The following is a 24,165-nucleotide window of genomic DNA, read 5'->3' on the forward strand; positions in this document are numbered from 1 at the left end:
ATAAAGCTATGGGTGCGTTATAGATACCTGAAAACTGGATTAGCAATGCATGACAAGATCAGTGCAGCACGATCTTGTCTTGAGGCAAAAATCTCATGAAGTAAATTCTTTGGGGATCTGATATGTGGGATAAGATCTTGAATTTTTTTCTTGTATTTGAATTTACAGTGCATTTGAAAAGTATTCACAGCGCTTCACTTTTTACACATTTTGTTATGTTACAGCCTTATTCCAAAAATTAAATCAATCAATCAATCAATGTTTATTTATATAGCCCTAAATCACAAGTGTCTCAAAGGGCTGTACAAGCCACAACGACATCCTCGGTACAGAGCCCACATACGGGCAAGGAAAAACTCACCCCAGTAGGACGTCAGTGAATGACTATGAGAAACCTTGGAGAGGACCGCATATGTGGGTAACCCCCCCCCTCTAGGGGAGACCGAAAGCAATGGATGTCGAGTGGGTCTGACATAACATTGTGAAAGTCCAGTCCACAGTGGATCCAACACATCAGCGGGAGTCCAGTCCACAGCGGGGCCAACAGGAAACCATCCCGAGCGGAGACGGGTCAGCAGCGCAGAGATGTCCCCAACCGATGCACAGGCTAGTGGTCCACCCGGGGTCCCGACTCTGGACAGCCAGCACTTCATCCATGGCCACCGGACCTATGCAACTCCCCCTCGCAAGGGACAGGGGAGAAGAGGAGAGAAGAAAAGAAACGGCAGATCAACTGGTCTAAAAAAGGGGGGTCTATTTAAAGGCTAGATTATACAAATGAGTTTTAAGATGGGACTTAAATACTTCTACTGAGGTAGCATCTCTAACTGTTACCGGGAGGGCATTCCAGAGTACTGGAGCCCGAATAGAAAACGCTCTATAGCCCGCAGACTTTTTTTTGGCTCTGGGAATCACTAATAAGCCGGAGTTCTTTGAACGCAGATTTCTTGTCGGGACATATGGTACAATACAATCGGCGAGATAGGCTGGAGCTAAACCGTGTAGTATTTTATACGTAAGTAGTAAAACCTTAAAGTCGCATCTTAAGTGCACAGGAAGCCAGTGCAGGTGAGCCAGTATAGGCGTAATATGATCAAACTTTCTTGTTTTTGTCAAAAGCCTTGCAGCCGCATTTTGTACCAACTGTAATCTTTTAATGCTAGACATAGGGAGACCCGAAAATAATACGTTACAGTAATCGAGACGAGACGTAACGAACGCATGAATAATGATCTCAGCGTCGCTAGTGGACAAGATGGAACGAATTTTAGCGATATTACGGAGATGAAAGAAGGCCGTTTTAGTAACACTCTTAATGTGTGACTCAAACGAGAGAGTTGGGTCGAAGATAATACCCAGATTCTTTACCGAGTCGCCTTGTGTAATTGTTTGGTTGTCAAATGTTAAGGTGGTATTATTAAATAGATGTTGGTGTCTAGCAGGACCGATAATCAGCATTTCCGTTTTCTTAGCGTTGAGTTGCAAAAAGTTAGCGGACATCCATTGTTTAATTTCATTAAGACACGCCTCCAGCTGACTACAATCCGGCGTGTTGTAAAAATTGAGTATATTCATTTAGTCCTCAAAAGTCTAGAGAGAATACCTGATAATGACAATGTGAAACTTTTTTTTTTACATTTTAGAAGGTTATTCAAAAGAAAAAAAAACAAAATATCACATGTACATAAGTATTCACAGCTTTTGCTCAATACTTTGTTGATACACCTTTGACAGCAAATACAGCCTCAGGTCTTTTTGCCACACTTTGTCAGTAAGATGACAGTCGCTGATTCAAAATTGAAGCTTGCGCACACCTATCTTTGGGCAGTTTCACCCATTCCTCTTTGCAGCACCTTTTAAAGGGGAACTGCACTTTTTTTTTTTAATTTTTGCCTATAGTTCACAATCGTTTATGAAAAACATGACGACGGATGGATTGTTTAAGTTCTAAATATTAAATCAACATTAATAAAAGTCTGCTTACAGTGGAGCCAATTAGAGGTCCCTTTATTCCCATTAAACACAATAAAAACAAAATCCAAAAAGGACATCAATTCTCTATTTACATTGTGTGACTTGAATATTAACCAAGTATTAGTGACATTGTTATTATAAGCGCTGTGTGTCTATCGTGTGTCCCTATGTTTACATCATCGAGTGGTCTGCTGATTCGTCGCTTCCCTGCTCCTTGAAAGTTTACTGTAGATCATAAATCATGCATCTCACCTGGAAAGAAGATGGCTGAGGATATAATCCGACAAGTTGGAACGCTTTGACAGCCATTTAAAACCTGGAACTGGCGAGAACAACACTAAAAGTGCTTGGTACCCCACACCCCAGCCCACCCTGTTTCTTCGCGAGGATTATGAGATATTTTTCATCTAAATGGGATATATGAACATCCTAGCGGTCAGCATTCTAATGACAGCAGACATTGTAAAGTAAGTGATGTTTTATTATGTTTGTAAGCTCACATAAAGTCTACAGAGATCAGAAATCTGTGATGAAGAAAAAAAAAGGATACGTTGTGTTTTTAAAATTAATGCGACACGTATGCTTTAAATGATCAACATACGTAAATATGCAATATTATAAATGTGCCTGTTACTACATTATATATATACTTACATCATGTACATAAAACCCTAATGGAGGTGTTTGGATGTTTTTTGGGGGGCTCTTTTGGCAGAATTGAACGGCTCCTATAGGCTCCCTTGTAAGTGGACTTTATTAAATAAGATAGTCATGTCTCTCATAACGATAGGCAAAATTCCACAAAAAGAGCATTTCCCCTTCAAGTACCATTAGTGGAAAAACAAGTTGACTTTATATGCTTAATTGTGTTTCATTGTATCCATTAAACCAGGGGTCCCCAACCTTTTTTGCACCACGGACCGGTTTAATGTAGGCTTGATTTTCCGGGACCGGCTTTCCATTTGTGCCAGATAAATACAGCAAAAATAAGAGCATGAAAAATATAACTCACTATTATGCTGAATTAGTGGGAGCCCTGGGCTTGTTTCCTTGCAATTAGATGCAGATGGGAATCAGCCTTTGGCTAAAATCTGTCACATTTATATTTTATATGTTCATTAATGTGCTTTGTATCATGTCACAAAGTTATAACAAATGGCAACTTCCTATGAGGAGTTTTATTGTACATCTATAAACAAGATTATTGGTGTGTCTAGTGGGACAGGCAAAAGTTTAGTCAGAGAAAATGCAGTCGTTTATAAATTGTTTAATATTTCTCTGCGGCCCGGTAAAAAATGCGTCACAGACCTGTACCGGTCCCCGGACCTGTGGTTGGGGACCACTGCATTAAACCATATCCAATTGTATTTACAATCCGCAAAGTTTGTGAAAATACCCTCTAAACATCACAAAATACCGCAAATTCAATCAGCCATTTTGAATATTCCGCTCCGAACACTTTTGGCTGTTTCCGTAGATTGACGTCACTGTAGTAACGCTTCTGCACTCTGACCATGTTATCACATCAGTCATACTGGAAATACGAAAAAATTAGACAGAGATGGGCTGTCTATCATTCACAATCCATATACAAGACATGAACACATGTTTTTCTTTTTTATGCATTCTAAGTCGTAAATAAATAAATACATACAAAAGTCAGCTAACAATGCAGTCAATGGAGGCTCTCTATTCCGCCCACAAAACGCTCTAAATAACCATCCAAGCCCGCTAACAATAACAATACTCTATAGATATCATGACCTGAATATTAACTAAATATTAGCAATGTTGTTATTACAAGTGCTAACGCAGACGCTGTTTTTTTAACATTGATAACCTAGAGCCAACTGTAGATCATGCTGCACTGGACTCAATGAGAGACTTTAATGTAATTATAAAATAAAACTGAAGATGGCAGTAATGCAACATATTTGGATGCAAAATGCCGTAAAACTGTAAAGAAGAAGAAGAAGCTTATGCAGCACTGGCCGGAAGCATATTGAGCCAGTGTGCTGGGGATAGGTTGATTGGCAACACTAAATTGGCCCTAGTGCAGGGGTGGGCAATTAATTTTTACCGGGGGCCGCATGAGCAACCCGAGCACTGCTGGAGGGCCACATCGACAATATTTCAATTAAATTTTGCTCAATATTATTTTTTATATATACCGTAAGATAAATAATAATAATAATAATAATAATTAATAATAATAGTAGTAATACTTCAACATAGTGTGTGTAACAGCATTCCATGACTAATATAAATAAATTAACATTAATAATAAATGACAGTAAAATAAGCACACGTATGACTGAGGAGTCATAGTGTAACTTTGTGTGGTGTTTGAGTTGTCCGACTTTTTGTGTGGCCATAAACGCACCAGTGGTTTAGTGCTATGCGTGTTGGTGACAGATGACAAGTTGGTCTTGGCCTGGTCTGTACGGCAGAAAATGACTAGTTTTTCGAGATAGAAGTGTTTTACTCATGTTTTTTGTGTGGTTATGTCCGAATATAAACAGTTTTGCTCAATAAAGTGATCGATATAATTCCTGGCCTCGAAGCATCTCGATAGACGTTACAATAATTGAACGGTGTTCAATTGAACGGTGTTGACGAACACCGTTAGGGCCGCTTGTTGTCACTATCACTCAGAGTTGCATTGCAAAATTACATAGAATAAATATGTTTATTTTGTTTAGAATTCAGATGGGATTTGATTTGGTGCGCGGCATACATTTGCTGCGCGCAGCGGACGTTTGAGCAGTGCGCAATTGCGCAGGCACGCACCTTAGAGGGAACGTTGCTTTGCAGTCCATGTCTTGTTGGAAACACGCCATTCGTCATCAACTTTTCTCTTTTTAGCGTCTCGGGTGTAAACCGTGCATCACTTGTCGCTGCATGTGCACCTTCACTCGCAGGTTACACACGGACACACGCCCATAAATAATACTTTTCAAAATAAAAGCAGCACAGTTGTATTGCGCGCACGACATAGATGTTTTTTCAACTTTATTTTGTGATTGCAGCTGTTCACATTCACTCACAATCACGCACACGCATACGTCCACACGGAAGTAATACAAATAACGATTTTCAAAACAAAAGCAGCACCGTTGTATTGCACACTCGACATAGATACTTTTTAAAATGTATTTTGTAATTTATAATTGGCCTCACGCGGGTCGGACAGGGACGCACAAAGGGCCGGATGCGGCCCGCGGGCCGCAGAATGCCCAGGTCTGCCCTAGTGTGTGAATGTTGTCTGTCTATCTGTGTTGGCCCTGTGATGAGGTGGCGACTTGTCCAGGGTGTACCCCGCCTTCCGCCCGAATGCAGCTGAGATAGGCTCCAGCACCCCCCGTGACCCCAAAAAGGGACAAGTGGTAGAAAATTGATGGATGGATGGATGCTGCATCGCGTTCGGCTAGCAAAAGTTATTCTAGATTATAAATTATGACTCTGATATGGATATTAGGAGGATTTAGCCATGAATCTAGAAGCTCTTCATCTGTGACATTCAGTTGATACCCAGAGATGAAGACAAACACACACAACCGGAGACCGAGTTACTGTCAGCAGCAACTTTTTTTAACCCTTCGTCTGGATTAAAATTAATTCTTTATCTGAACGGAAACATATAGACATCCTATCAATTGTCATCAAAGTAACAGCAGACATTGTACAGTAAGCTATCGTTTTATAATGTTTGTAGTTTAGCACTTACCAAAACTACTACATGATGCTAAGTGTTTCCCTCAAGCTGGATTTGTTTATCACACAGCTTTTAAAACTTGTCGCTTACAAACTATAAGATTCTAAACCATCATTTGTCCCAAAGTAGTCGTTATTGGCTCCCGCAAAATCTGCATGATTTGCATTGTTGTTGGTTGGGAAGGGATCTGCGGTTCCTACCTCTACGTCACACAATGACGTGTCTGGCTAGCTCATTGTCTCTCAAAATGGCTCGGGAATCTCTGTGAGATTGATACTATTTTGATCATATCTATTTACTCGCGAACACTTAAGTCGTTCGATGTCATGCATTAGATATATATGATAAAAGCTTAAAAAAAAGAGTCTACTTGGTTTTCCACTCTACTAATCTCCACCAGGTTTTATCCAGGATGTGTCAGTACATTGCTGCATTAATTTTCCCTTTATCGCTTTCCCTCTATTCTGACGAGTCTCCCAGTTCCTGCTGCTGAAAAACATCCCCACAGCATGATGCTGCCACCACCAGGCAGCCCGGTGGTGGTATTGGTCTGGTATGAGTGGTACCTGGTTTTCTCCAAACATGACACCTGGCATTCACACCATAGAGTTCAATCTTGGTCTCACCAGACCAAAACATATTGTTTCTCATGGTAAATGGTAAATGGGTTATACTTGTTTAGCGCTTTTCTACCTTCAAGGTACTCAAAGCGCTTTGACACTATTTCCACATTCACCCATTCACACATCGATGGCGGGAGCTGCCATGCAAGGCCCTACCCACGACCCATCAGGAGCAAGGGTGAAGTGGCTTGCTCAAGGACACAACAGACGTGACGAGGTTGGTAGAAGGTGGGGATTGAACCAGGAACCCTCAGGTTGCTGGCACGGAGAGTGAGGTGGTGTGAGGTTCTTTCAGGTAAAGTTTGGCAAACCTTTTTACCAAGAAATGTATTCCATTGAGCCACTATACAATTTAGGCCTGATTGGTGGATTGTTGCAGAGATGGTTGTCCTTCTGGAAGGTTTTCCTCTCTCCAGAGGGGAATGCTGTAGCATTGGGTTCCTGGTCACCTCCCTGACTATGCAGCAATGTACAGAGACTTCCTGGATGAAAACCAACGCTTCCCATCCAACCTGATGGAGCTTGAGAGGTGCTGCAAAGAGGAATGGGCCAAACTGCCCAAAAATGGGTGTGCCAAGCTTGTGACATCATATTCAAAAAGACTTGAGGCTGTAATTGTGTCAAAAGTGCATCAACAAAGTATTGAGCAAAGGCTGTGAATACTTATGTAAATTATGTGATTTTTTTGTTTCTAATAAATTTGCTAAAAAACTTTTCACATTGTCATTATGGGGTATTGTCTGTAGAATTTTGAAGACAAACTTGAATTGAATCAATTTTGGAATAAGGCTGTAACATAGCAAAATGAGGAAAAAGTGAAGCGCTTTGAATACTTTCCGGAAGCACAGTATTTTGTAAAATGCATTCGGCAGAAAAGTGGATACATTTCAGAAGGAACATTTTCTGTGAGTCTCTCTGAAATCTAACAGTCAGATAGATTCTCACGGATTAAAAACATTGTGCGCGCAGAAGTCGGCACCATCCCTGAGTCAGCTTTGTGTGCGACGGCAATTACGTTTACACAAAAAAAAGTTGGCAGAGGAGATTAATGCTCTGCCACGCAGCTATGACCTAGCGACAGAGGAAACACGAGGCGTGAGGCAGACATTTAATGAGCGCACCAGTTAGAAGAAAGGAAACATGATTTTCATTTGGTGTAGAGAGAATGGGGGGAGTCCAAATTCGCAGCATCACAGCGTTGTGCTGTCAAGGCTATTTCTGTCTGAGCTATTACATTTGGAAGGCAGATCGTCAGCAAGATGACAGTCCCTGATTCAAAATTGAATAATGCACGATGGTAATACAATGCATCTGATAAATGGCTTGTGGAGATTGGTACTCGTGACAGGCGAAGGAGGGTGTTTATGTGTGGAGTGTAGCACAAGAGAGACATGAGGGGTTATTGTGTAGTGAGGTAGAAAATTATTTGATCCTGTGCTGATTTTATGGTTATCTTGAACAGTCCATACCCTTTTTAGTCTGTTCATTTCAACTGTGAAAGACAAAATTCCAGAAGGGAATTCGCCCAAAAATCGGACCTTGTGTTAGATGGAGAAACCGGTGCTGGCAAGAAACCGACGGGTGTGCATTGAAACATCCCAGGTTGCTTGGCAACTCCAACTTTCTGCTTCCCCCAAAGATTTTCAACAAAACTAAAGTCCAGAGACTTGGTCTATCGCAACAGGATTCTAAATGTCTCACTCTTGTCATTTTGGGTTATTGTCACGCTGGAAGACCCATCCACAAATGAGGATTGACGATTTTGCCCGAAATCGAGATTGCGATGTATATTGCAGGCTCCTGTGATAACGATATACATCGCAATATATTATTTGGTATGTAAATGATAATAAAAAACATTTCAAAACAGGTTGCAAAGTCTCCTAATGTGGCTGCTGTATGCAACATATTGCATCATTTCCAGTTGTATTATTTTCTCAAAACTATTACTTGCTAATCTAATCTTAATAGCTGGTTACTTTCTGTTGTAACATGTTTCTATCTACACTTCTGTTGAAATGTAATCAGCACTTATTCTTCTGTTGTTTGGATACTTTACATTCGTTTTGGGCAATTCTACAAAATTGGCTAATGGATCCAATACATAGTTTGTCAAAAATAGCAAAAACAACAAAATATTTGGTGATACTAAAAAACATCGATCTAATGACTGTAGCATTGACACTGATACTATACTTGGTTTTGTTCCTGCCGATACAGTATTTGTATGTATCAACCCACTTTTGTTTGCATACATATATACATATATATACATACTGTATATACATACATACACACAATGTATACATTTATACAGCGCTGAAGTATAGATATTAAATATATCAGTAATGCAATTAAATAGGCATCTAAATAAATTTGATATCGAAATCACTACACTAACTTCAGTTGTTTTTTAAAATATTTATTACAACTATGCGTGCGGTCTCAGAGTGACCCGTGATCACGTTACACAGCTGTTTTTACATGTAACCTGCCATCGCAATGCTTTAAGTCTGCATATTAATTCAATCCCAAATTGAAGTGTGAAGTGAAGTGAAGTGAAGTGAATTATATTTATATAGCGCTTTTCTCTAGTGACTCAAAGCGCTTTACATAGTGAAAACCCAATATCTAAGTTACATTTAAACCAGTGTGGGTGGCACTGAGAGCAGGTGGGTAAAGTGTCTTGCCCAAGGACACAACGGCAGTGACTAGGATGGCGGAAGCGGGAATCGAACCTGCAACCCTCAGGTTGATGGCACGGCCACTCTACCAACCGAGCTATACCGCCCCGATTAAATTGAAGAAGGAAGTTTGCCAAAAATGTAAGAATACAGTACAAACTGTGGAAAAGCCATATTTTTTAGGGTAATCGCCAATACGCTGTAATATAGATGCGTGTGCATCGACACACATACACTTACACACATTACAATGCTTTTTTTTGCCACACAGCAGAGCGTTGATTGTGGCATTACAACAATCGTTAGTACCAAAATAACACTTCAGCTTGCATTGATTAAAGCAAGCTATAACTGACTGAACAACACATAACTTTACTTACTTCAACTTTAACACCCCACCATTCCCCACATCAGACGGTACCAACTATGCAATATGAAATATTGAAGTATAAACGATAAATCATCGAATCATTGTGTGGTGTTCGGGTCTGTGGGACCCGTTTTCATTTTTTTATTAAAAGAAAAATGATACAATTAATTAATTTTTCAAACTGAGACTCACTGAGTTAGGCTCATTTTCTCTGAAGAACATATCAGAATACATATTTAATGACCACACACCATACACCCCACCTACACATTTCTATTACATATAAGATGTACGGGTCCACTGGACCCGGGGCTAATAGAAGTGTGGAAATTGATGTTCTGTGTACCACACACACACACACACACACACACACACACACACACACACACACACACACACACAGCAGGCCTAAACAGGAGGAGGACAGAGTGTAGGTACACAGAACATCAGAGGGTCAAATGTGGGAGAAAATGAGAGCAGACAGTGTTGACAAGCAATGTTGCAACCTTGTGTGGGAACCGCAGGTGCAGAAACACAAAAGAAGAACCTTATGAACATTACACAAGGTTTAAGAGAATGTAAAAGTTCTACTCCTACCATGTTTCTTTCCCTAATGTGACTACCTCCTTAAAGTTTTGTAATCAATCAGAAATAATAAGCAACTAAAATGCACCAAACATGGGAAAGTATGGGGAGAGTGTTTTGCATATTAACCATCATCCACTTAAGGGCTTTAAAATATGTGTAATTTTTAATTATATATACGTTTTTTACAAAGTTCAATGAGGAGGAGGTGTGTTATTTGCGACCATGTTTGGGGAAAGTTGTTTGAATTGGGTCATATATATTAGTGCTGTGCCAAAAGTTTACTAGTGAAATACTCAGTCAGTCATTGACCGTCTATCTGTTCTCCGGTGCACGGGCGAGACAAACCCTCTCAAATTAACCCACAGATTTAGAATTTAGGGTGAAAAATCACCCCGCGGGCTAATTTTCTTGTTAAACTTGTAATGTCTGGGGCCGTTGTTTGGACACCCTGTACTAGACGTACAATGACATGTACATTATTTTTAAAGCAAGCCTACACTTACACAGAAACATTATGAATCTTTTTTTTGTGTTTAAAGCGGGCATACGCGCCTGTGCTGCTGAAACCCAACACTTCTGGAATTATACGTGTTTAATATATTACATGTGCAGTAAAGGGTACATTATTTCGAAAATCAGCGCACAGTAAAAAGGAGCCCAGGAAACCGCTTGAACGTTTAAGTGCCCGAAGCGCACCAATGTGCGTGTGTCGCCGCAAAACTTGTGGAATTATAACACATTTAGTCATCAATGAAGTGTAAAGTATATTGTCTTTCACATCAGTACACACTTGCAAGGAGGAAACTATATAATTTTTTAGTCGCTTGGAACAAACACATGTAAGTTAACTCGATTATCTGTTGTTAATAAGGATTAAAAACATGAGCAAATATTCACTTTTACTATGATATAAAAGTACAAAAAGTCTTGCTTGTCAAAGTTGGCCCATCAGCCGACGGTATCCAAAACAACTGACTGTCATTGGTGCAACTATCGCAATGCTCATTTCTTTTTTTTAATAAATATATCGTGAAAAAAGCAGCATGTTTATGTTCAAACATACAGTAAGTCCTCTTATAATGTGTTTAAAGCTAGTAAAACAGTGTTGTTGAGCTTTGGAAATGACAGCTCACACCCGTGACATAATCAGAAGAGTATAAGTCTCTTATTAGTGTAACTCTTCACCTTGGCCAGCGTTTTCAAACGTCTGCGTTTTTAAGGTAAAAAGTATGCGTTTGCATGTGGACAAAAGGCCTAAACGCAGGGCTAAATATGCGTTTATTAAGTATCCTTGGTTGTGTGGACATGGCCATACTTTATGGAGGCGAGGTTTGCTGACTTAGAAGTGACTTTGCACTGTGGAGGGACATTAGCCACTGTCAAAGTTGCAGGACACAGCTAGAATGTGTCACGATGTGACAATAGTATTAAAAGCTCTAGAGATGTCCGATAATATCAGACTGCCGATATTATCGGCCGATAAATGCTTTAAAATGTAATATCGGGAATTATCGGTATCGGTTTCAAAAAGTAAAATGTATGACATTTTAAAACGCAGCTGTACGGAGTGGTACACGGATGTAGGTAGAAGTACATAGCGCCAATAAACCTTAAAGGCACTGCCTTTGCGTGGCGGCCCAGTCACACAATATCTACGGCTTTTCACACACACAAGTGAATGCAAGCATACTTGGTCAACAGCCGTACAGGTCACACTGAGGGTGACCGTATAAACAACTTTAACACTGTTACAAATATGCGCCACACTGTGAACCCACACCAAACAATAATGACAAACACACTCCGGGAGAACATCCGCACCGTAACACAACATAAACACAACAGAACAAACACCCAGAACCCCTTGCAGCACTAACTCTTCCGGGACGCTACAATATACACCCCCCGCTACTCCTTACCCCCCCACCCCCACCTCAACCTCCTCATGTTCTCTCAGGGAGAGCATGTCCCAAATTCCAAGCTGCTGTTTTGAGGCATGTTAAAAAAAATTATGCACTTTGTGACTTCAATAATAAATATGGCAGTGCCATGTTGGCATTTTTTTCCATAACTTGAGTTGATTTATTTTGGAAAACCTTGTTACATTGTTTAATGCATCCAGCGGGGCATCACAACAAAATTAGGCAAAATAATGTGTTAATTCCACGACTGTATATATCGGTATCGATTGATATCGGAATCGGTAATTGAGAGTTGGACAATATCGGAATATCGGATATCGGCAAAAAAGCCATTATCGGACATCTCTAGTGTCAAGTGATTATTTTCACAAACGGACATCTTGGCCGGAAGTTGGCAGACATGTCAGCGATCCTGTTCTGAATCCCTGTAATGTTTGTCTAATCTTGAATGGGATTGTTCTGAAAATTGTTATTTCCCCTCGGGGATTAATTAAGTATTTCTGATTCTGATTTCTGATCTCACCTTTTCCCTTCTCACACAATGGACTCTTCCAGGTTACTGGGCATGTGCAGACTTGATTCAGTAAAACATAATGATTCTTCTGCCAATGAAAATGTATTTATTGTATTGTATTTATTTTTAAAATCAAACTTAGTTAAAAAGATATCAGTGTGTGTATGCTGTAAGTACTTTTTGAGAACACAACAATAACGTGATAATGAGTGTAATAATTTTGGCCACAATAGACGTGATAAAATGTTCACGTCGTTATATTCCTATTCGACAGTTAGCGACGATGAGCTCTAAGGAAAAGGTTTAAGTTAGATATAATTAAGTGGGGCCTTGGAGCAGTTGCAATTTGCATCTCCCCTGTGCCTCCTGACCATGGTCCCAACACTAATAAGGAGGGATGGCCATATACTATTTCAAAGAGTTGCTACACATAATGCAGAGCAGCACTAGTCATTGGTTATCAGCCCATCACTTGTATTGTTTGTTCTCGATAAATGGGTGCGGTGCTGTTGTTTTGTGCATGGATAAAATAATGCGTAATGCTATGTTGTAGCTGTCATTATTTGTTTGTTAGTACAGTAAAAATGCACCCCTACAAAGTAACACTGAGCATTGTTCTCTCTCACTGCATTCCTAGTTAATACACTCGTCTTCTCCTTTAAATAACGCATCCATGTGGAAGACGATGTTAACACATGAGACCATTAACATATGTAGTCCCAATAAAACGGCTGCAGAAGAGAAAGACAATGTTTGCAGGAGGATTAAGGCTGCACAAAATAAATACCTCGGCTTGCGAGAGCCTTGTCTTACCATTTTCTTTTTAGATACAGGATTTTTTTGGCTTTAAGTTACAAGTGTACATTTGTGTTTTGTGCCAGCTTCAGATACCTCCTCATTGCTAGTTGGCATAGCAAATGCCGCAGGGAACCCTGAAAGATGCACCCAGCGTACGCTTGCTAACTTTCAAGTTGATGCTAAACGACTTTTTTTCCCTTTTTTCCCGAATAAGAATCGATAAAAAAACAAATCGTTAAGCAGAGTGGGAAAAATCGTATCAATCCCCATTCCTACGTATAGCTGACTTGGCGAGGCAGTATGAGCATAGCACTTTACAACTTGCACCATACTAAAGCGGAAGTAGTCAATAATAGGGCTGGGTCGATTAAACGATATCAATATATATTGCAACAGACATGTAATCAAATCAATATAAAATGCGTTTGATAAAACGTTCGATAAACCTAGCCAAAAAGGAAGTGGTCGTGAAATGGGAGGGACATGATAAATAGCCAATCGCGTAACAGTGTCAATAATCACTTTTGCTTGCACCATTTCGATGTGGGTTTTCTGTACAGAGCCAAATAAATAAAAAATGAATGCTGCAGAGAGCGAAGAAATAGTGGATAAAACAGGAAAGTCACCTCCACAGTATGGCAGTTTGGATTTTTTCAAACGGACCGTAGTCCTTCAACGCGCTCACTTTTTCTTATCAACACACGTCTATTCCCTATTCGAACGTACAGAAACAAGTAGAAACTAAAAGTGCAGTATTACTAAAATAAATAACAAAATATACCAAATGTGCTATTTTTAAATAATTATATTTAAATAATTTCCCCATAACATTACTTTGTGGCACTAAACCTGCAAATAAGAACATTTACATTTTCACACTTTGCACTATTTTGTCACAGTTTATTAGGCATTTCTTACATATCCCTTTATTTGTTTTACATTAAAGAGGTTATTGTTAAATGTTTAAGGTTACACTTAAAGTAAAAACATGGTCCACATTCCCATAGGGTATAAAAAATATAAATAATTATCGATATCGACCAATATAAAAAACCTACATTGTGATACAGTTTGTCATATCGCCCAGCCCTACTCAATAAAGACAATAACAACACCAACTAAGGGCATTAAAATATGATTTCAGACGGAGGGCATGTATCTATTCTATAATATTATTTTATAATATCTATTATATTTATTTCAATGGAGAAGCAGTTCGTAGAAGATACTGTAGAAGTCCATGATATTCGTTTTTATTACATCACTTTATAAAACAGTACTTTCCTTGTTTGTACTACATTCTATTGTATTGTTTTTATACAATATTGATAGGCTCCAGCGCCCCCCGCGACCCCGAAGGGAATAAGCGGTAGAAAATGGATGGATGGATGGATGGATTTCTTAAATAAAAGTACATTTTTCGATTTAAAAAGCATGTTACATGTACAAATTGTGGTGTTTTGGGGGGCTCCAAATGGACATTGATATGTATTTTATTTAAATAGGTAATATATTGTTTTTAGATACAAGTATGTTAAGTTACGAACTTTGTCACAGAACCAATAAACTAAAAATATATCAATGCACCAATCTAATATTTAATTATTTGTATTTTACTTTAATTATTTGCATCAAAAACAAAATTGCAGAATCGTGCAGCCTTAAGCAAGATTGTTTGTTCCCTCTTCTACTTTTACTGCCAATGAACTGACCCTGCTTTGCCTTTTTTTCCCCCCCTCACAGCTACAACAAGTAAGAGCTGGTTACACAACTGCCCTCCTCCTCCTCCATCTTCCCTGCACAATGCAGTTACACTGCACCATCATGCGCAGCCCCATGCAAAACACCCTTTAAGAGGATCCCGGAAAGCATTTTATCCCCCAACAAAAGAGATAAGCCTCCGGAATCGAAGGTGAACCTGCTTGTAAAAAAAAAAAAAAAAGGTATAAACCAAGCTTCGCCCAACCAATCAGGAGAGGCGGTGAGGTGATGCAATTTAAGACAACATTGGAAAAAGCTAGAAAATAGAAGATAATATAGAGAATATAACATACAATCTCCCCACATTATGAAACATGGTGCCTTGCACACAGTTCAAACAGTGGCTGCTATAAAGAGAGTCGTAACTTAAAGCTTGAGAAGACAGAGGAACCTTTGCCTTCATCATGGAAGCAAACAGAGCTCTGCCTTTGATGGCAGTTTCTATCGCCTGAGAGTGCATCTTTCCAAATTTCAGCTGCTGAGAAGCACAGATGAAAACAGAACAATTTCCCTGCACTGCCATTGCAGGGGAGCCAAAGCTACTCCCTTTGACGACTCCTAACTTTGACTTGGTAAACATGAGATTGGCCATATCTTGACTGCATGCACAATTAAACGTGTGCTTAAAAGATATGACCAATGCACCTCTGATTCCCCTTTCTCCCCCTGCAGTATATTAGTGATTAAAACAAGATTTGATTGTCCATATCACTTAAACTTTTGTCTATGTAGGTGGATAATTATAAAATTTTAATGAATTCACGCTAAACTAAGGGGAGAGATCAAGAAACCAGATACAGTAAAAAAATCAAAACAATATAAGGCCTGTCAAACAGTCTTCCTTTGTAAAGAGAAGAATTCACATGGTTAAATGATTTTGTAGAGGCATGTGTAGTCATGTAGCCTTTGGCTAGCAGGAGTCAAAGCGAGGAGAAGCCAGAGCTTGAGAAACACTTTTCTGTCGTTAAAGTCGCCTCTTTAGGAACACTTGGTTTTCCCAGGGAAATTTGAAAATGAAGAAAAGCCAGAAGGGGAAAAGGGCATGAAAGCTGGAAGTTTTTACTACAGGAAATAAGAAATAAAAATGTATTCAAAATAAAATAATTATACAGTATATATATATATATATATATATATATATATATATATATATATATATATATATATATATATATATATATATATATATATATATATATATATATATATGGTAAATGGGTTATACTTGTATAGCGCTTTTCTACCTTCAAGGTACTCAAAACACTTAGACACTATTTCCACATTCACCCATTCACACACTGATGGCGGGAGCTGCCATGCAAGGCCCTAACCACGACCCATCAGGAGCAAGGGTGACGTCTCTTGCTCAAGAACACAACGGACGTGACTAGGTTGGTAGAAGGTGGGGATCGAACCAGGAACCCTCAGGTTGCTGGCACGGCCACTCTCCCAACCGCGCCAGGCCGTCACACTATGATATAAAAAAGTGGTAGCATTTTTACGTCTCTTGAAAGAACTTTACGGCGAGAGCAGACTGGGAATATATGACAACAACGTAAGAGTTAGCTACCAACGAGTGAGTCGTTGAACGGTTCTAATCTTTTCTATCACTTGAAGACACGGCATGAAGAACAGTGCAGAGACGTTATTCAAATGTAGCAGCGTTACCTCTAACCACAGAGTAATAAAAATAAAACAAAAACACAGAGTCCTAACAGAGTCCTGAGACTGACACAGAAATTACAGATCTCTGTATTCCCTACTCCTTCTCTGGATCAGTTTGAGGCTCCGTGGCCTGGAAAACATTGAAGACCTCTGGTCTTAACGACATAAAATTGTTGTGTTGGTTATTTTGATTTATTTTGCCCTTTGTAATTATTTCTCCAGTAATACACCATCTCCTTAAAATGTATACTACTTGTTGCTTCAACCAAAATGTAGAGTAGTGGTTAAGGGTAATTAACCAAAATCGAGGTAGAAGGTATTCGTGATTTTGATTTTTACCATAGTTGACTGTTAACTATTATATATTTGTGTATGTATTTTTTTAGGTATTTTAGTTTTTTTATTTGAGAAATGTATTTATTAGAAAATTACCTGCTATCAGTTTGCATTGTTTTTAATAATGAAAGACATTTATACAAACGCGAAGCTGACTTATGTTGTGCATTTAGTTCTCACTCTACTAAATATACAGTATATCATGAAAGAGACCTGCACTTATACTGAGAACTACAATAGTTTTAATAATTCGAAAAACACTTCTGTAAAAGGAGGCTAATCAACTATTCTACTACATACTCTTGAATGTACGAACCTAGTAATAACCTAGACAATTTGAAGGCATGTAGGCTTAGCCAGATAATCGATAAGCCAATTAATCAAACAATAAATGAAAATGAACTTTCAAATTTAGTCTTCATCGATCATTTGTCATGTTTGTGTGTGTTTTCTTAGTCTCTTGCTTCCAAACAGGTTGCAAGAGGTTTCATTCACTTTTACCACTTTTCCACTGCAGCGGTTCCAGAGCCAGTTCGGAGTAGGATTTCAGAGCTTTCGTTTTCCTTTGTCAAAGCACAAGAGGGTGCCGCCCACTTCAGAGTTTTTTCAGTTCAAATCTAATGTGTTTTCACCACCAAAACGAAGCTGGAGCATTGAGCCGAACTATCTGCTTTCAGCAAATGAGTATGTTCAATATCAGAATTAAATGAACAGATCGAACCCTCCTGTCAGTCATCCACAATCTTTGTCTCTGTGGGTGGAGGCAGGAATATTCGCTTGCTATAGCGACATAGCCCTGCTGGTTGCTAGGGAAAAGATAAATGTCCTGTTGTGAGAATTAGGGCTGCACAATTTTGAGAAAAAAAAAACAATCGTGATTTTTCTCTCCAAAATTGGGATTGCGATTCGATTTGTAATTTTTCTAGTTTATACATATAAATGCATAAAACTGTGAAAATAACGAGTGAAGGAAGACATGTTACTTTTAAACTGTCAACATATTCCACACTTCCGAATAATATGCAATAATTTACTTTAAAAATATTTGGCTTCATGCAGACAGACTCAGAACTTTTGTTTACATGATTCTCTTAAAATGAAGAAATAACTTTCCCATTTGTGTAAAGCTGGCGGTCTCGTCCTTCGCCCACTGAGACAAAGAATGTGAAGGACTGAGAAAGAGTGTTCACTGCATTCGGTTATTTCTATTGAATAAAAGTACTCAAGTGCTGAAAGCGATGCATAGAGTGAGACTTCAAGAATTCTGATTGGCAAACAGGCCTGTCACTCAAATGCCGGTGACGGCAGGAAAACAAAAACTCAGCCTTTTGCAATTTCGTTATCGCAATTTCGTTATCGCACCAATAACAACCTTGGAGTGGATTAATTGTGCAGCCCTAGAGAGATTATTTTGGCTTCAGGACTAATGAGCAAGATTTGCCTTTCAACACAGACGAGTTTGTTGTAATGTCATGGTAAAAAAAATCAAACAGCGTGACCAAGTTTTTTCAACTCCTGAAAAACTGCACTTTTAGATGTATATTGTTTATTGAAGTGCATGGTTCACTAATAGAGATTGAAAGTCAATTTTATTCTTATTGTTTGTTTACTTATAAAGTATTAACAGTTATTGACCTTCTAGTTACAATGGTAAAAAATACTAGGGCTGCAGCTATCGATTATTTTATTAATCAAGTAATTTATCGATTAGTTTGTTTGATTAATCTAGTAATCGGATAAAACAATAGCCTCAATGCGTATAAAACAAAAACCGCTTACCACAAACTTCATTCTAATAAATGCACATTATCAACAAAGAAATTGCACTTTAACATGTGTGCATAAATAAATAAATACATTTAAATGTCCAGTCTTCACAGTCACACAGCTCATGGACCCCACACACCCCCACTCTCATATGCGCTTGATTGCAGTGGTCGTGCGGAAACTATGTCTGCATAGTTTATGTTCCGGGTACTCAATGCGGTTCAAATTGTATCAATTTGTATTTGTTAACACTTGCCAAACAATCAATTGAAGCAACAGAATACAAATCAAATACTAAATGATTAATGGTTGTAGCCCTAAAACACTATTGAACAATACCTTTATTGGGTTTTTAAGGGTTACTTGCATTATTATTATTATTTTTATGTTTACATCAGTGATTAAATTGGTCCCAAAATAATTCTGATAATAATAATGTTCATCGGCCATAATTTGTGGGACAACTTATCGTCCAGCAAAATGTGTGGCATGTCTTTAAAAAAAAAAGTAGAATGCTTTATAGCTCACAGTGGCTGTAATTTTAGAAAGTTGAAATGTGTGGGAGAAAGGCAGCAAGAAAATGTGTGCGATGTGAGAGAGCCCATCAATGATGGAAATAAATCAATAGTTCCACAGAAGCGCTCCAAATGCAGTCATCGTTTTGCTTTGTCTGGAAGCTTCATTACTAAGACACTCTTTGTTCTAGAAGATTCACTTTGCTTGCTGGTGGAACGTTTTATGGCTGTACCTCCACTGTGCGCGGAAAACCTTGGCTGTCTCTATTTTCAACACCAAACAACATAAACCATTCACCATAAGTATTTCTTAGTTTTAAAAGTGTTTATTGATCAAACAGAACCCGAAAAGAACAAAATCAATGTTATTCTGTAATGTGTTTGGTTTCTTTACTTGCAAAAAAGTGATGCCATTATTTGGGCCTTGTCTTTGTTTGGTAAAGGTGTCTTGAAGTAAAGAAAAAGTAGCCTTGCACTGCAAATAAAAGGCAACGTAGTAACGGTTTAATGCTGCCAAAGAACTACATTAAAAGGTAACTTTACACTGTGCAGACCGAAACTGTAGATTCAAAGACAAAAGACAACCCCCCCTCTTATATATTGTCTGATTGAAGAAGGAAATGGACCACATTAAATATTTAAAAACAAGGCATTAAAGTATCTACAGTACGCCTAGACGAGCATACCAAATAAGCATCCGTGATATAGGAATTCACATTACTTCATGGAGCGATAAGATAGTGCTGCATATTTATCTTATGGTACCTCCAACCCTCTCCTCTTTCCATCCATTCCCCTGCTCACTGAGTAGGTAACCCCTGTGACTCCTCTCGGTCTCCTACGCACCAAAACAACACTAAAATAGGAAAAGAGTGCTGTCCGGTTCTCACCTACCTGTGGATGACTAATTTGTTTCAGGGCAAATAAAGCATCACATCACTCGATCGCAAGTACAGGCAATTGTTCTGTTTTTTTGTTAAAGATAATTAGATCCAAGATTGTTTCTAATCTTTCTGTAAAAGAAACCAATAAATACAAATGACAAAGAAAATTCCATACAAGTTTTGCTTTTATTTGATGAAAAAGTAGTTTAAAAGGAGATACAATGCCATAATTTCCAGTGATACTTGGACATGAACATACCCTGCATTTTACTGTTAGCAAAATTCTAATGCTTACAAAGTTTTTTTTAGAACAGCCTATTGTATAGAATCTAAGGGTGTAACAATTGATCGATATATGGGCAAGATATATTCCTAAATATCAAGTAAATTGATCTATGTTCAGCAAGTTTGCCTCCCGAAAGCTAGGTATCGATCCAAGATATTTTTAAAAGGAAATCGATCGATTTTATCGATACTACAAAAAGTAAACCATTGGATTTAAGAATGGCAGACTTATTAGATTTATACTGTATAGCGCCTTTTAGACACTCAGAGCGAGAACCGATCATTCATTATATGAAGTTGAGCACTATTATTGATAAGAACGTTAAATGTTAAGTCTATTTGCCCGTCTGTGACTTCATTAAAACGAAAATGGCGGATACCTACGATGGTCGAGAAAGGTGATGTGAGGAAACGCCACAAGACAGTGTAATATTTGTGATGTGTGTGTATGTGCCTTTAAGAGGTGGTGCTGTTGTGTGTGACGTGTGCGAGAGCAGCAGAGTGAACAGGGTTGCGGAAGAGTTTGGGTGTCTGTGTGTTGAGTTTCTGAGCATGAGTTGTGGCAAACAGCAATTGTCATGGTTTCCCCTTAATGTAATTGAATGTGGCACACCGCCACGGCATTTTTATCACTGCCACACCTAGAAAATAAGTTGTTTTTTTTCACTTGAAAACAAATTAAAGTAATATAATATATTGTAGCCCCAGAAGAAATTACACAACGTCCGACGCTATTTTTAACTTTTATTACCAATCTTATGATAACAAATGGCACAATTCCAACAGGTTTTACATACCATGTACACACTTTCGACTCCGTGAGTTCGCGCTTCCCCACTGGACACACAACAAAACTCCACCAATCACCTTTCAGGCACGGACGGTGTGTTTGTAAACATGGGAAAAACTGACATTAAATCCATACCACATAAACATTAAACATTCCCACCAGCAGGTCGTTACAGTTTGAATGGATATATACTGAACAAAAATATAAACGCAACACTTTTTTTGAATTGAATTTAAGTATTTATTTCAAACCTGCACAATACAACAACACACATTTTATTTACATTTTGGCAGAGACATTTATGCAAGGCTTGAAAAGGGGTTGGATGAAGCGGATGCTTATAATATCCCAACCCCTTTCACTCATTCCACATTTAACATAAACAATATAATTAGGGATGATGTTTGATAAGAAATTATCGAGTTCGAGCCTATTATCGAATCCTCTTCTCGAACCGATTCCTTATCGATTCTCTTATCCAGATAGGTTGTTGTATATGGAAAAAAAACCCACAATATTTGGTTTAACAAAAGCTCATTTTTATTATATAAGAAAAAAATAAAATCTAATAAATAAATAAATATTGACTGTTACCCCCCTAAAAAAAAAAAAAAAAAAAAAAAAATATTGACTGCTGTTACCCAAAGTATATTAAGTGAGATTTTTCAGAAAAACAAATATATACAGTAACACAAAAACAACCTGTCTCTGTGATCACTATATGTTTATAAATAATAATATAGTGTTAAATAAAATCAGACCCTTGGGCACAAAACTTAAAATAATACAGCTCTCCAAAAAGTGCACTTCTGCTGCTATTTGACATAACTGTTTGTTATGATGCTTTGACGTTTTTGCACTTTATTTCTTTATTGAAAGAAAATTCTATGAAGAGAAAAGTTGTTTGCAAATGTGGTTACAATACTAAAAAATTAAAAGTTAAAGCTAAAAAAAGAAATACACTTTATTGAGTTAACATTATTTCTTTATAGGGGGAAAGATGTGATGTTATGAGCTAGAAAATATAACAACTACACTACCCAGCATGCAACGGGTGTGACGAGCATGCGTGGTAGCCCCGAAAAGTGTTGTTGCATGTCGTCACGTAAGAATGAGGTTATGAGCACGCTGTGAAAGTAAACGTCAAGCACTTAGCCAACACGCCTCGTCTGCATTATTTATAATTAGACAGACAACACATATACAGTGTGATTTTGTTTTGTTTACAAGGAAAGAAAAACAAGTTAAAAAAGGGAGATATATGTTGTATATATATGTATGTGCTGCGGTTGCTTTAAGAACGTTGCGACAGCTGCCGTGAAGGAGGTGCGTTGCTAGCCTGGTTGCTATGTTTCCGGTTGGTCGTAAAAGTGTTCGTCATGTGTTTGTACCCTGCTCAAATCTCTCAGTAAAGTTATTCATTGGGTTATACCTTTTGTTTTGAACTTTATTACACCTTGGAGCGCTTTTTCCGGTCCATTGTTTTTCCTGCTTTCCCTATCTGCACCTAATGACAGAGCTACGTGACGTAATTTCTTGTGATGTCTCACGGGGCATTTCTAGTCGGGACGGGATTCGTTCCCAGGGATTCGAATAAAGAACCAACTCTTTTTCTTTACTATAGTGGTTTCAATAACGGGTACCGGTTCTCAAAAAGGGATTAGAGTCCAAGGACTCGGTTCTTTTCTTATCGAACAACCGGGAAAACCGGTTTCGAGTATCATCCCTAAATATAATACAAGAACAATACTATACAAACAAAAACAAGAAAAGCTCCTGTACACTAACAATACAATAGTACCACTGTTACTATTAGACAAGACAAGACAAGACAAAACACACACACACATACACACACACATACACACACACACACCCCCAAACACTCTCTGACCATACTCCCATCGCTCTGTGCTGAGGGCATCACTCTCTTTACCCCTCGTACTTCTTCAGTACTTCTTTTTTAAACAGTCTTTTAAATTGAATCATGTTAGAACAGGTTTTTTAACTCGTCCCCTAAGTTGTTCCAGAGTGACTCCACGCACTGAAATGCACATTGGTTTTAAAGTTGTTCTAACTTTAGGCAAATATAATTTGTTGTTTCCTCTTAGACTGTAACTATGGTGAGGAATAGGTTCTGTATATTGGATGGTAGAGAGTTTTGGGATGCCCTGAACATAATTTGAGCAGTTTTAAAGTTGATCACATTGTGCAGTTTAAGTTGCTTTAACTCCATTAATAGTGGATTTGAATGATGTCTGTAGTGAACATTAGACACAATCCTAATGGCTTTTTTCTGTAGAGTGACTAAAGGCTGTAGATGGGATTTATAACAATTTCCCCAGACTTCAACACAATAGTTTAAATATGACATAATAAATGAATGATACAATAACAGCAGAGCATTGGTGTTCAATAAATGACAGGATCTCCTCATCATTCCAACACATTTAGCAACTTTTATCCTCAGGTAATTTATATGAGGCTTCCATGAGATATTTTCATCTATTACCACTCCTAAGAATGAATTTTGTTGAACATATTCTATTGGTGTATCATCAATAACAATCCTGATGGGTATATTACTTTTGCGATTGCTAAAGAGCATCATTTTGGTCTTCTTTAAATTCAGAGACAATTTGTTGGTATTAAACCAAGTTTTTAACTTCATCATCTCCTCAGTGACAGAGGTCAGAAGTTGCTTCACGTCATCACCTGCACATGTAATGGTTGTATCGTCAGCAAAGAGGATGAACTTCAGCAGTGTTGATACTTTACATATTTCATTAAAATACATTATAAATAGTGTGGGTCCTAGTATCGACCCCTCGGGGACTCCACAGGTTATGTTCATGAGTGTAGATTGATGTTGGTCGATCTGAACAATCTGCTGTCTCTCATTCAAGTAGCTCTTCAACCATTTCCCTGCCACTCTCCTTATGCCATAATTTTACAGTTTATTTACCAAAATCTG

The 24,165-nt window shown here is 38.3% G+C and overlaps 1 protein-coding gene across 3 annotated transcripts in view; it reads right to left on the reverse strand.

The window, feature by feature from the left end:
* The window catches only part of kcnj1a.1 (potassium inwardly rectifying channel subfamily J member 1a, tandem duplicate 1), a 303,709-nt gene that overhangs the window by 244,638 nt on the left and 34,906 nt on the right, over positions 1-24,165 (reverse strand). The window lies entirely within an intron of this gene.

The sequence above is a fragment of the Entelurus aequoreus genome, linkage group LG10, assembly GCF_033978785.1.
Source record: "Entelurus aequoreus isolate RoL-2023_Sb linkage group LG10, RoL_Eaeq_v1.1, whole genome shotgun sequence".
In the NCBI taxonomy this organism is placed as follows: domain Eukaryota; kingdom Metazoa; phylum Chordata; class Actinopteri; order Syngnathiformes; family Syngnathidae; genus Entelurus; species Entelurus aequoreus.